We start from the raw sequence: 13,228 nt of genomic DNA, 5'->3' as shown, positions 1-13,228 counted from the left end.
TGTTTTTTCCCATGCATCAGCTCCCTATTTATTTTAATGAGAAACCTGAAGTTTCCTGCCTGCATGCCTTCTGACTCAGGTGAATCCCTGGTAATATTAAGCAGTTTCTCTATTTTCTTGGGGGAAAAAAAAATCTTTATCTTTTCTTTCTTCCTGCAAATCCTTTAACATTTTTTGTTTCAAACATTATTTCCTATTCAATAAAATGACTTCCAATTGCATGAAACCAGAGCCTTACACAAATGCTGCAAACCCTGTAAAACAGTTTTCATTCTTAGTTTAGGCGTTCTTATATCTTGCAAACAGTTCTTCTGCACTTATTCATCTTTTATGTACCAATTTGTGTAGCAGCAGCTCACATGTAACAGGGCTAGGGTACTGAAATTTATAATGATCAGTCCTTTTCCCTTTTGAAATCGATGGCAAGATCAGGTGTAAGGCAACATAGAAGTCCCTGAAAGAAGCAATCCAAGCAGAAGTCTCCTTTGGTGGTCTCAGCTAAGGAGGAAGCTAGATGGGCTGTGTGTCTTCCTTTGGGAAGCTAGATGGGCTGTGTGTCCTTTGTTGTCATGCCTGAGACCTGCTCCCCAGCCGGAGCTGCAGTAGGTCCCCCTGTTTCACAGGAATACCAAGCAGCGCTTTTGTTGGGAGTGTTGGGTACTTCAGCTCCAAAACCCTGTGACACTCACTTTACGGCACAGCAAGTTCTCACTTGTATCTGAAGTAAATTTTCAGTACTGAGCTGGTTGTTCAAGAGGTTGGAATAGAGAAGGAGAGTTGAAACATTTGTTATGTCCCTTGCATAAGTGGGTCTGCCTGGGACATAAACAGCTTCATCTTGTCTTCAGAAAAGTGCTGACCCAGTGGGGTTTTCTTCTTCTCTGTTTTGTTTGTGTATTTTGGGGAGCACGCCAGTTTTATTGACCTTCTGAGGGCTCCCTTCATGAATAAATCATATCATAGGGAGTTTTGCTTAGAAAAAAGACACACAAGGAGATTCACCACTGCTGGCCTGAAAGCTTACAAGGAGACTGGGTGGAAGAGACAGTGTCCCTTGTAGGCTGAAATTTGAGTGCTAAGATTGAAGAAAACATTCATTTTACCTTTATTATATGCCCATAAATCCTCAGGAGACAGAACTGAGGACAAAAGTACAATTCCCACAGCCACACAGCCTGAAGCAGAGACCAGAATTATTTTGGACACAGAGCTGGTGTTGAACTAGATGCCTGTCCAGAAAAGGCATCAGCGCATACAGACTGTGCCACAAATGCATTTTCATGCGCCTCCAGTCCAGCAGTTAGCCTGGGAAAGGGAGGCAGGACTGAAAAGCTGGGCAGAGGATCACAGTCTTATTGCCTAGGCAGGGATTTGTCCTCTGCCAGCTTGTGCCTGAGGCCCCCTCAAACCATTTTCTTGCTGTAATCAGCCCTTTTTCTGGCTAAAAACAGTCCTTAGGATCCAGATTTGGGATTGTCATAACCCCTTTGATGATATGGCATGTGCATACACCAGGGGTATTTCATCCAGATAGTAAATGGATAGGACGAAGGGGGCAGAAAGAAATTTGAATCATTGTGAGGAAAAAAGCTGGTAATCTTGTTTTTCTCCTAAATGTCTGATTCCTTATGCTGTGTATATACTGTTCTTGGGCAGTCCCGTTGCAGAACAGCCCAGACCCATTCCTGACACAGTCAGCCTTGCACCTTCCCACTCCTCCCCTTCTATTCCCCCTCCAGCATCCCCTTATTTGAGCTTCACCCCTGGAATCCTCTCCCAAGGCTGATGGGGCAGGTTCAGGGTGTTTGACGGCTCAGTTTCCATGGCAGCCAGGCTCCCAGGCTCACAGACAGCAGCTTAGGAGGAGAAGGGAAGGACAGCAAGGGAAAGTCATTAAATGTGCCAATTAGTATGCAGGGCCAGGCAGTGGAGGCAGCAGTAGGGGTTCCTGGGCTGTGGACCAGTGGAAGAGGGCTGCAGCAGGCGAGAGCTGAAGGGCCCTGGCAGGGCAGCAAACAGGGTCCTACACAGGACACACATCCTCTCTCTTACGTATGAGCTCTCCAGCATCATTCCCACCCCACAAGAAAAATGGGACATGAAAATAGAGAAAGCCCCTAATAGGGACAAAAATTATACATTCTGAAATGTCCAGCTGGAGAACTGCAGAGAGGGGAAGGAGTAGGGGAACTTAAGACTTGATATTTTCTCTGCTGCCTCTTAGCTTGTAGCCCATGGCAGAACGGGATTACAGAAAAAATGCAGCTTGAAGACCAGGGTGTATTTTGACAGGAGCAGAGGACAGGGGTCTGCTAGACTGTACTTATCATGCCAAGCAATATGCTTCCCCCTCCTGTAGAGCAGCTAATTTCTATTTGCATTAGTCTTTTTATTAATTTCTTGGCCTAGTCCAGTGGGTTTTTTAAAAATATTCTCTGTTCTGTTACATGGTTGCAACATTTTGTACTGGGTTGACAATACTTCAGTAAAGCTGCCTCCTACTGAAATTTTGTGCAGCTGCGCAGGATCTGTAAATGTTCTGTGGTGTTTCTGAATAAACAGGGCAATGTAACAGTCTGTCATGGTTTAATCCCAGCGAGAACTAATTATTGCACAGCCCCTTGCTGACTCCCCACCTCTGCTGGGATGGAAGGGAGAATCAGAAAAAGTATGACTTGTGGGTTGAGATAAGAACAGCTTAAAAATTGACAAAAATTAAAATATTATAATAATTATTTTTTTAACATTTATATTTTAATAATAGTATTATTAATGGAAAGGGGAGGGGCAAAGGAATAAAACCCAAGAAGAGAGTGACACACGATACAATTGTTCAGCACCTGCCAAAAAATGCCCAGCCCCTCCACCAGCAGTGACTGGTGGCTCCCAATCAGCTCCCCCTGATTTATACAGTGGGCATGATATTCTGTGGTATGGAATATCCCTTTGGCCAGTTTGGGTCAGCTGCCCTGGTAGTGCTCCCCCCTGGCTTCTTGTGCACCTGCTGGCTGGCAGAGCATGGGAAACTGGAAAGTTCTTTACTTAGTGTGAGCACTATTCAGCAGCAATTGAAACCTCAGTGTTTTATCAACATTATTCTCTTAAAAAGTCCAAAACACAGCCCTGTACCAGCTATTAAGAAGAAAATTAACTCTGTCACTCACAGGTGAAAGCAAGACACGGGGAGAGATTATTAGATGGTTTTGTTTTGTTATGCTACAATATTTAATATCTGAAGGGAGAGCATTCTAAGTATCTTAATGGGACATTGATTGGTAGTATTTCAGATTTTTATTTTTTTAACAGCTCATGATCACTTTCTACCATCATTTCACTTTCCATGGAAAGAGTCTGCCTAGAGAAACATTAGAAGGATTTGCTTATTAATTAATTATTTTGTTGTTGCTTGTTTTTTTTAGGCTGTAAGATAATCCATTCTCTTCTCAATGTAGTTTTGTTCCCTATAGAATGTTTTAGTGCTTTATCTGGGATCCAGTTGTTTTGAGACATGTTTTATTGATCTCATGTGAAGCTTTGTTTATTTTTTTTCTGTGAATATCTGTAAAATGTACCTTCTCTCAGTGCAAATCTTGAGTATCTGAGTTGTATATGGAGCAGTTCCAAGCGGGGGAAGAATTCTTTCTGGAAGGGATAACGAAAATAATTCAGAGACCAGTGATATTGCATGAAGCCACTAATCATGTCTCTGTCAGCCTTTCACTGTGCCAAGCTACCCAGGGCTTGAAACACACTGGGAATCCCCTGAATGTTGCATACCTACATATTCAAAGAAGTGGCACTGTGTGCAGGAAGCTGCCCTCCAAAAGCATAATGGTCCCTTCCACCTCCCAGCCCTCCAGCAGCAACCTCTGCTGAGATTCTTCTTAGCAGACCTCTGTAAATCTCTGCTTCATTTCTGCACCCATTTAGAGGATGCACAGTATCAAAAATATGCTGCAGAATGTGTGACCTAAATTGAGCATCAGTCACATTTTATTTCAAATTATCTGAGTAATTTTTGGTTTACATTTTCATTCAAATCTTTTGGGAGCCTCTGGCTGCTGTGTTTTGCTGGGAAACACCAGCATTTTTAATTTTAAAAATTTTTGTTGTGCTCAAATTTCGGACAAAATATTCAGTACTTTTGCCTGATACAGAATCAAACATCAGTATTTCAAACATCAGTAATTCTCACAGAGACAAGAACTTATTTTTCTGACCACCACAGTTTTGTTGAGTAGAATAGTAAGAGTACCATAAGTAGCTAGGTAAAAGTTCATTTAATCAATCAGTTTGAATGTGTTGTGAAAGATATTTTTAAGGGGAGACTTTCTCAAATCAAAAGTACAGGGGGAAATTTTCTGTTGCCTTGTTGACTTCTTATTCTGCTTACCCCCTATCCTTTGCTACTTATGATTCTTCTGAATCATAAGGTACTAACATAATAGTCAAAACTTATTGTGATTCTTCTGTCAGTTAGTCCTTAGACTAAATACAACAATCTCTTCCTTTACAGAGCTTAATTCTACTCTCTTCTTCTTTGTATCAGCAAAACAAAACAAAAATATCTAGGGCTTGGTTGCACATAGGCTGTTTCTGGATACCATCGTACAATAGAAAAAGATTTTCCATTTTTTCAGAATAGTAAAAGATTATTGAATTCTAGAACTAGCATCCCAACTCATGCTTATAGATGCAGTTTTAGGTTTCATTTAAGTTTTGGCATCTTTCTCTTTCTCTGCATGAACAGTGCCTAATTAATTAATATTAACAAGGATAATATTGTGTTAACATAAAATATTATTTTTTAAATACATTTGAATCTTCCAAATCATAATGATAGGATTTTTTTATTACTATATAGTGTTACAGTTAATTATTCTGCAGATGACCTTTTGGCAAATACTCTGTAGTGATTGGTATGTATCTCAGTGTTAAAAGTCAGCAGAAGATTAATAGTATTTCTTCCCTTGCTCTCCATCTAAGAGCACCATGAGCAACTAGCATGGCATAGCCTTAAGTTGCTATCCCACAGAGATATAATTTCACCTTTGGTGGTAAGGCATGATAATAGAATGCAAGCCTTTGACACAAATAATAAAGATATTTACAGGTGCCTAACTTGCTGGCTGAGTATTTCAACTCAGGCTCCTAAGGGAACTAGGACATAGACAGTAATGGAAAAGGCTTTTTTGCCCAGTGTTGGGCATTGCAGAAGAAATCCTGGTTCAAATGCAAAATAACTAAAGTTATATACTTCTCCTGCAAGACAAAATGCAAATGTACTTACAGTTTTGGAGAAAACAATTATGTCTGTTCCTATGATGGCAGACATAACCTCAGGACCTGTAGAAATTTGTGGCTAGTCTGCATGCTGTGATTCTTTCCCCAAAGCTTTGCCTGAGTTTCACTTAGAGAGCCCACCTGCTCTTGGTGACAGCTGAAAAGCTTTTTGCATGGTTGCTCACAACCCGTGAAATCCATCAGGAGCCAGTGGAAATTGCCTTGTGTCTGCTCACCCTCTGTGCTCTTCCCATTCCCACGTCCTCTTTTCTGTTCAACTGATACTCCTCTTGATTCCTTTCCCTATTCCCCAGAGCTAGGGTGCCACGTTGTTGCTTCATTTTGTAGCTGCTTCTTCATTAAAGTGCTTCTGCTGAGCATAAAGAGGCCCTTATTTGAGCAAGTACATTGGGGGGAGTAACCTATATCAGGTTCATTTAACAGGGAACATTCTCCCCTACTTTTGCTATAGTTAAGACAGTCATGGAGGCAATGATTTCCTTTTGCCATTACTGTGTTCTCTCACAGGAGGACATGGAATCTGGGAAGTTGTCTGACCTTAAAGAGCAAGAAGTGGAATTGCATTTTGTCCAGGAATTGTAATGCTTAATTTCTGTCTGATTCAAGTAGGCTTACATATGATATTCATTGCTATCTCTTCAAAATAGGCAAGGAAAGTACATAGAACCTTATTTCTGCCTTTCAAATGTCTAACTTCCACCTGACTATTTCCACAGCTCAAGAATTCTCACAGAAAACTGGAAGCATCTCTTGCTTTCCATCAGTGACATACTGACCATAACAGTGAGGTGCTTTACCAAATACCAGTGCCCTATAATGTCATGTATACATATACATACATATACTCTCCATGATCTTGCATTAATCCAGTTCTTTCACTACCTAGTGCAAGGTTCTCAGCATCAGAGCACCCAATCACTCATATAGCAATGAGTATATAAATATAAAATATAAATATAATGAGTATGTAAAGTGTTCAAAAGAATTGAAAAGTGTTCAAAAGAATTGAATTAAAACACATAAATGCACACTTCAGCAACTTGGAGGACATTAATTTAAAATGTCAGTGCTCACATATACTCGCCAAACTAGCAAGGCAGTCTCCTTTGTCAGTATTAACTACTCAGCATAAGCTCACTGATAAAATTAACAAGTCATAAAATCAACACTCTGTTCTAGGAGGCTGGAGTAATCATACAGAATGGGTTTTCACAATACAGTGGGTTTTCAAACTAAAAATTATAATGGTAGGAAGAATAATCTTTTAGGAGAAGATTCTATTAGAACTTAAGTGTTGCATCTGCTTTTCACTAAAAAAATCTCTTAGCTCAGTGACTGAAGAGTCTTGAAAGAGATCTGCTATCTGGCAGAGGGAAAAGGAAAATAAAATGGGGCTGCAGCCTAAGTGTGGGGTCAAGGCTAATGGGAACACCAGAACCACCCCTGATGGATACAAGATCCAGGGATGTTTTTGATGGAAATAACCACAGAGGTTATTTAGTGAATGTGATGGCTTAATACACAGAAAGAATAAATAGATTTGCCTGGCAAGAAAGCAAAGAAAATTATATACAAAGGGCTGAAACACATAACATTTTAATAAGAACATCATTGAGTGCATGTAATAATATTCTGTGGGGTTCGTCCTAAACATGTCCAAAGAGTAATAAAGTAGCATGACTTTAAAAGGAAATGCAGGCTTTTTGGAACAACATTTCAGAAGTTTTGATCCAAAACAGATAAAAAATATTCTGAAGTACAAAGACTCACAAACAGGATTAGAGCTGTATTAACCCACTGTGATATGAAAAAGTAACACTGCAGGTGCTATGGTAAACCCATTTGTAATTTTTTACAAGTGACTAGAAAAAGTGTTGTTGTTGTTGCTATTATTGTTATAACACTGCAAGCCTGTGTAGGAGCCTCATGTAGATCAGGACTCCATTGATCTAGATATTTTGCGAACAGAAGTCAAAATACTAGTTCCAGCCTAATAGAAATATTACATGGTTTAGTAATAGATTTTCACGGAGTTTGATTTGGAAGTCCTAGCCTGAAGTATTCCTGACAGTCTAAAAAACTGGGTCTGTAGACAATCTCAGAAAGCCCCTCAAAAATTGAAATATGTTGTCCTAACAACATAAGACCTTCATTTCCCACTTGGCTTATTTTGAATGTCTCCAGGACTTCATTAATCTTGGCAACTCTGGAGTCTGGGAGATCTGTATGTAAAATTTATATTGAAGATTAAAAAGTTGATCTTCAGTTCTAATAGTAGAGATCTAAAAAATTTCATTACTTGTCCTAATTACTTTGGTGTAAAGTTGCAGCCTTTTTTTAAAAAAAAAATCAGATCTAACCTTTGAACTCTCCATTTTACTGCAGATCCTACTTGTATTGGAGCAAGTGAACTAAAATTATGTTTCTATATTTATTTTGAAGTAATTATTGAAGTGCAGCAAGTAGAGGATTCCATGTGTAATAGGATTCTTATTTACCTGGAGAGGAAGATAAGCATATATGAGGATGGAACCACCTCAGAGCTGCATGGTTACAATAAGGAGTAGCATCAAACAGAGGAAAAGGTGGAAGGAGTGCTGCCTTGGGGCACCATAAAATATGAGGGAAAAGCAAGGAAAATAAGTGTAGTTGTGTGTTTCTTTTCCACCCATCTCTTCTTTGTTCACACAGTACTGACATTTGGTGAAGGATGTGAGGAGTACATTGCAGATTCTGTAGTGTGGAGATCTGTATGTTAGATCTTCAGAGAGTCCTGAAATGCAGCAGTGCTGGTGCAGAGTCCTAAATCCTTTCAAAGATCACTCTTATTTTCCTTAGTTCCCCAGGATCACCTGGTAATAAGCAAGTTAAGGAGGCTTTATATCAGAAAGCCAAACCTCCGCCCTGATGGCATGCCATCGGTGAATGGATACACCCAGGGAAGTTTCAGGGGCCATTTCTTACTAGACTAACACCCTCTGCCAATTCTGGCTTCTCAGGAGGTTATCCAGCTTTGTTTTACAGGCAGAAGGTAAGATGCTTCAGCCTCATAGGCAGAATTTAAAGCTCAGTGTTGGTGTTAAACAAATCCAGCCATGTGAATTCCAAGAACCATTGTATACACAATGCAGGATATTGAGTCCCAAATGGAAAATTACAGTCCTGACAGTAGAGATGAACACTGACAAGAAAAATGAAAAAAAAACAAAACAAAACCCAACTTAATATGAAACCAAACCCCAAATTTATGGTTCCAAGCCCTCTGCTCGTGCAAAATTTCCCTCTACACCAGTATAGGAATTTGTCCAAGAGCCATAAAATGAGTTCATCACTCCTTGGGCTACACTTTGGCTCTTGTATCCAAGAACAATATTTTAAGCATGGCTTGAGGAATAATTCAACATACGAATTTGATGAGAACAATTCAGGATTTTGCAAGCTCCATAGGAATGAGGTTTTTTTTTTCCTCCAGTAATAGTAGTTACTTGTATTTTTAATGATTGTGTTGCATGTTGTTTGATGGATGCCTCATTTCAGAGGCAATACTTGTTTCAAATCATAGAATGATGTTGTGGCACAAGTAAGGAGAGAAAAACTAGAATTCGTGGAGGGAAAACAACAGAGAATTTTTTCTGTTCTATTTTAGTGAAACTTTTATCTTGTGTTTTCCAGTTTATGTAAACAAATTATGGCCCAGAGAAAGTGTGAAGCAGAAAACATCATCAAGACTGCAGAAGAGAAGGAATATGAGTACAAGGATCTTGTCATTGCCTTGTTTATTAGCATCTGGGGGAAGGGGGAAGAGGCTGTCTTACAAAATTCAAAGAACTGGAACATCTGAGACATTTAGCTAGAAATTGTGACGCTCCCATGCAGTGTACTTTATAAAATATACTTTTGTGACTCACAAGGGAGAAGTAGTGCTACAAACCAAGCTCTGTTGCTCCCCTTTTCTCCTATGATGTAATTTGACATGACCAATAGAGCCAGACATGCTATGTTAACCTTCAGTAAATTTGAAGAAAAATGTGGTTTTCAGTAAAATATGGGAAAAAGTTGCAATCTTTAGTAACTAAGAAATAGCTTTCAGATTTGACAAAGCAGTAAGAGATTTCCCAGTGAACACATACTGTCTTATGCGGTGTGGTGTTTTGGCTTTCAGAGTCTGTGCTCAAATTCCTGCAACTTGTTGATATTGACTGTGCTGTTCATCTGGCATCTCATCACATTATACCTCCAACCCTCACCTGCAAAAGCAAAAGAGTTTTGAATTTTAGCTGTGACACAGATTTGTAGAAGCCAGTTTTCCAGTGCATATTAAAGATTATTTTTAAAACCTCCTTAGCCCTGGTAGCCCAAACTACTTAGGATTAATATAAAAGTGGAATTTGATATATTATAAACCACTTTGAAAATCAGAAAGGCAGTAGCTGCAATTCATTAATATTGCATTGCAAAATTGTTTTGCTGTTGACTTGGACAGATTAGATGATCATCCTGGAGCCTGTGAGGACTTTAACATGAGTCATTCCAGCTCCTTGTCTACTGGTACTTAATATCTCTCTTCATCTGCTGGTACAACCAGCAGACATTCAGATGTGGAAACTGTGGTAAGGTAAGGGATATAGTGGCAAGTTTTTGTAAGGACTTCAATATCAAAGAACCTCACATGAACTCTCCATTCTGAGCTGAAAGTCATGCCACTGGAGTGACCAGTAACTATTCTGTGGCATAACTTGCTACGGAAAATTAGGAGAATGCAGAGTGTTTTAGAAAGGAGGGTCATCTGATTCAACAGATCTCCTCTGGCTTTTCCAATCTCCTTGCTTTTTCACTAAGATCCTGAATTCCTCTCTTCAGAAAAGAATTTAGATCTATACTGAATTTACTGAAATACACTGTTCAAAGTGTCATTCCTTCTAATTTTCCACAGCGTATCTCCCTTTCTCTTAGCTTAGGTGTTTGTTTGTTGTTTAACACCAAAATACGTTATCATTTTGAATCAAAAGACATTGTACTTTAAAGGAATAGACTTTTTTTTGTTCATACACACTTCAGCTGTGAAACCAAAAAGCTGTTATCCATTCATTTTAAGTGCTGCAGATTTCTACTCAAGTTAACTTCACTTCTATCTTTCTGATAAGAGATCTTTCTTTTAATCAGAGATGTGAATCACATCATCTTCTTTACAGCACTCATCTGATCTCACATCCAGTGCACTTCATCTTCTTTTCTTAGAGGAGTAAATGGCCTGTAGTGCAATAACTACTACAGTTTATTAATTATCCTATTTGTCTGGCCCAAATTGATATTGTGTTGTGTAAAACATAACAATAGGCACCATTTCTGTATCTGTTCAACTTAACATTTTAAGATCTTTGGATGATGCTGAATTGCAAGATGCTCTAGATCATTGATCTATTTTAATTTCATGTGGTATCTCCCCATCATTCCATCTTTATGCCAGAATTATTTCTAGCCCTGCATAAGCATTGCTGAGAGGTTTAGTAAGGACTGCATATTGCAATATGTGGCCCATCTATACAGAAACATAGGAATAACTTCTCCAAAACCCCTTCTAGTCCAGGATTCTGTCACTGTGAGAAACTAGTAACTGTGGAATAGTATGGAAACATGCTAAGCACATATTAATATTTTCCTCAAGTACTCTCAGCCTCCAGCATCTGCAGCTCCAGAGCTCCCTAGGCCAGAGACAGTAACTTCATATTTGATAACCCTTGTCAGACTTTATCCTTCATCAATTTGTTTAATCACTTTTTGATCCCATTGGCAGTATCCCATGTCAGTGAGTGCCACAAGCAAATGTACATTAGGTGACAGGGTGCCTCTTTTTTTTCATTATGAACCTGCCATTTACACATCTTTTGGTAACTTCTGGTTGTTTTGTTGCATGAACATCAGAGTAACTGGTCTTTCTTCATCTTCTCTATACTACTTGTGGTTTTATAGAGGCTAACGAGAAGAATTTTGTCTCTGTGACACAAAATTTTCACACAATAATGAACTGATATTGAGCAGTTGAAGAGAGAATTTAGAGTGTAATAAATGTTGTAAGACCACGTTTCACTTTTCTGACAAAACCACTGATAGAATTAATAAATAAGGGTTAAAAGTGAAAATGAAAGGACACATTTTTAGCTATTGTCTAATAATATGCCTTATTTTATATTGGAGTGGTATGGTTTATTATGACTATGAAAATAATATATTTCTTTTCTGCAAGTAGACATGCAGGACTGATATTTCAAGAGAAGACATTGACTTCATCTGCAAGGCCAGGGCATGAAAGAAATGAAAATAACAATTATTGATTTTTTTTTCATATGCTAAGAGAAACATTTACCAGCTTTACGAGGGGGAAAGAGTAGATGTTCAGCAAGAGAGGAGAGGTTTTCAGTTTTAGCAATAAGACATGATAATTTTTGCAAAGAACATTTCTTTGCAGTTATATCATCCTGAGATGGGAAAACAAGTCAGAAGACCAAAATATAAATAGTGAAAAATACCCTAAAATGGCACTATCTTGCAAGTATACTGGATTTTTTTTTAGGACAGGGTGAACAAATGATTCAAAAGATTCAGCTCCTTTCTAGTTTGACAGACTAAGGTGCGGTTGTGTTAAAGAGATTGAATATATACTTGTCACATGACTTTTAATTTGGACATATGCTGAACTATATTGCTGCACTCAAGTCTACCACCCTGAATTTCAAAAGGCCTGAAAACAGCAGGACTGTGGAAAGATGCACCAGACAAGCCAGACAGGACGTTGGGACAGGATCAGGACTGAACCCCTGACAGTCATTCAGCTTCACTGGGCTAACAAAGTAAAGAGATTACTTTTATTCTCTTGGCAGAAAAAGCATCACTAGTCTTTACAGAATATACAAAGTGCTATGACACATTACTGAAATGTCACTCTGCAGGAATCGTGGGAACATGGGAACGTGAAATGTTAATGAGGAAGTTTGTTTTCCAAGGCTATGCAATTGGTTGCTGTGCTTTTTAGTGCATGAATTCAGAGTAATCTACTACTTAAAGCCAGAAATTAGGGGGAAAAAAAGATAATCAGAAAAGGGTTATGTAACAGAACGCCTGCAAACACTGGGAATTCCATTTGATGTCCTCTCCAGGGGTGCTGGAGCTTCCCCAAACATGGTCACTGGCATTTAGGAGGAAGACTGTTCTGACTGGTCTCTGTCCTGTCCCTTGTTAACTGTGCAGCACCCTGCAGCTGGGTTGTGGAGCCCCAAAGCAACCCATCACCCCCAGCACCACAGCCCCCAGTGAACTTACAGTTAGACTGGGCTGCAGCTGGCATGCATTGCAAAGAAGCAGCCAATCCCTCCTCATGGTACTCAGATGAATAAGGCATAAACCTGGTGTGAATTGATTAAATGGGCATCTTAGCAACAGTACTGGTTGATTTGCCTGAGGGTCAGAAGGTTCTGCAAGAGAGATCTTGATGGAGTGACTTAAGGACAGCTGCATGAAGTTCAACAAGGCAAAGTGCTGGGTTCTGCACTCGGTTCACAACAACCCCATGCAGTGCTACAGGCTGGGGGAGGAGTACTTTAAGAGCTGTTCCATAGAAAAAGACTTAGGGGTACTGGTCAGCAGCAGCTGAACATGAGCCAGCACACACCCAGGTAGCCAAGAAGGCCAATGACATCCAGGACTGTATCAGACATAGTGTGTCCACCAGGACAAGGACAGTGTTTGTCCCACTGTACTCCACACTGGTAAAGCCACACCCCAAATCCTGTGTCCAGTTCTGGGCCCCTTGCTCTGAGCTACTGAAGTATGTCCAGAGCGGGGCAACAGGGCTGGTGAAGGGTCTGGAGCACAGGCCTTACAAGGAGCAGCTGAAGGAGCTGGGGTTTTTTTGTCTAGAGAGGAAGAA

At 39.6% G+C, this 13,228-nt stretch overlaps 1 protein-coding gene across 2 annotated transcripts in view; it reads left to right on the top strand.

The window, feature by feature from the left end:
• Nucleotides 1-13,228, top strand: part of NTRK2 (neurotrophic receptor tyrosine kinase 2) — a 197,665-nt gene that overhangs the window by 173,256 nt on the left and 11,181 nt on the right. The gene's annotated exons all lie outside the window — the stretch shown is intronic.

This window comes from Molothrus aeneus, chromosome Z (genome assembly GCF_037042795.1).
Source record: "Molothrus aeneus isolate 106 chromosome Z, BPBGC_Maene_1.0, whole genome shotgun sequence".
Classification (NCBI taxonomy): Eukaryota; Metazoa; Chordata; class Aves; order Passeriformes; family Icteridae; genus Molothrus; species Molothrus aeneus.
The sequence above is the reverse complement of the archived record's forward strand: the minus strand, read 5'-3'. Positions and strand labels throughout refer to the sequence as shown.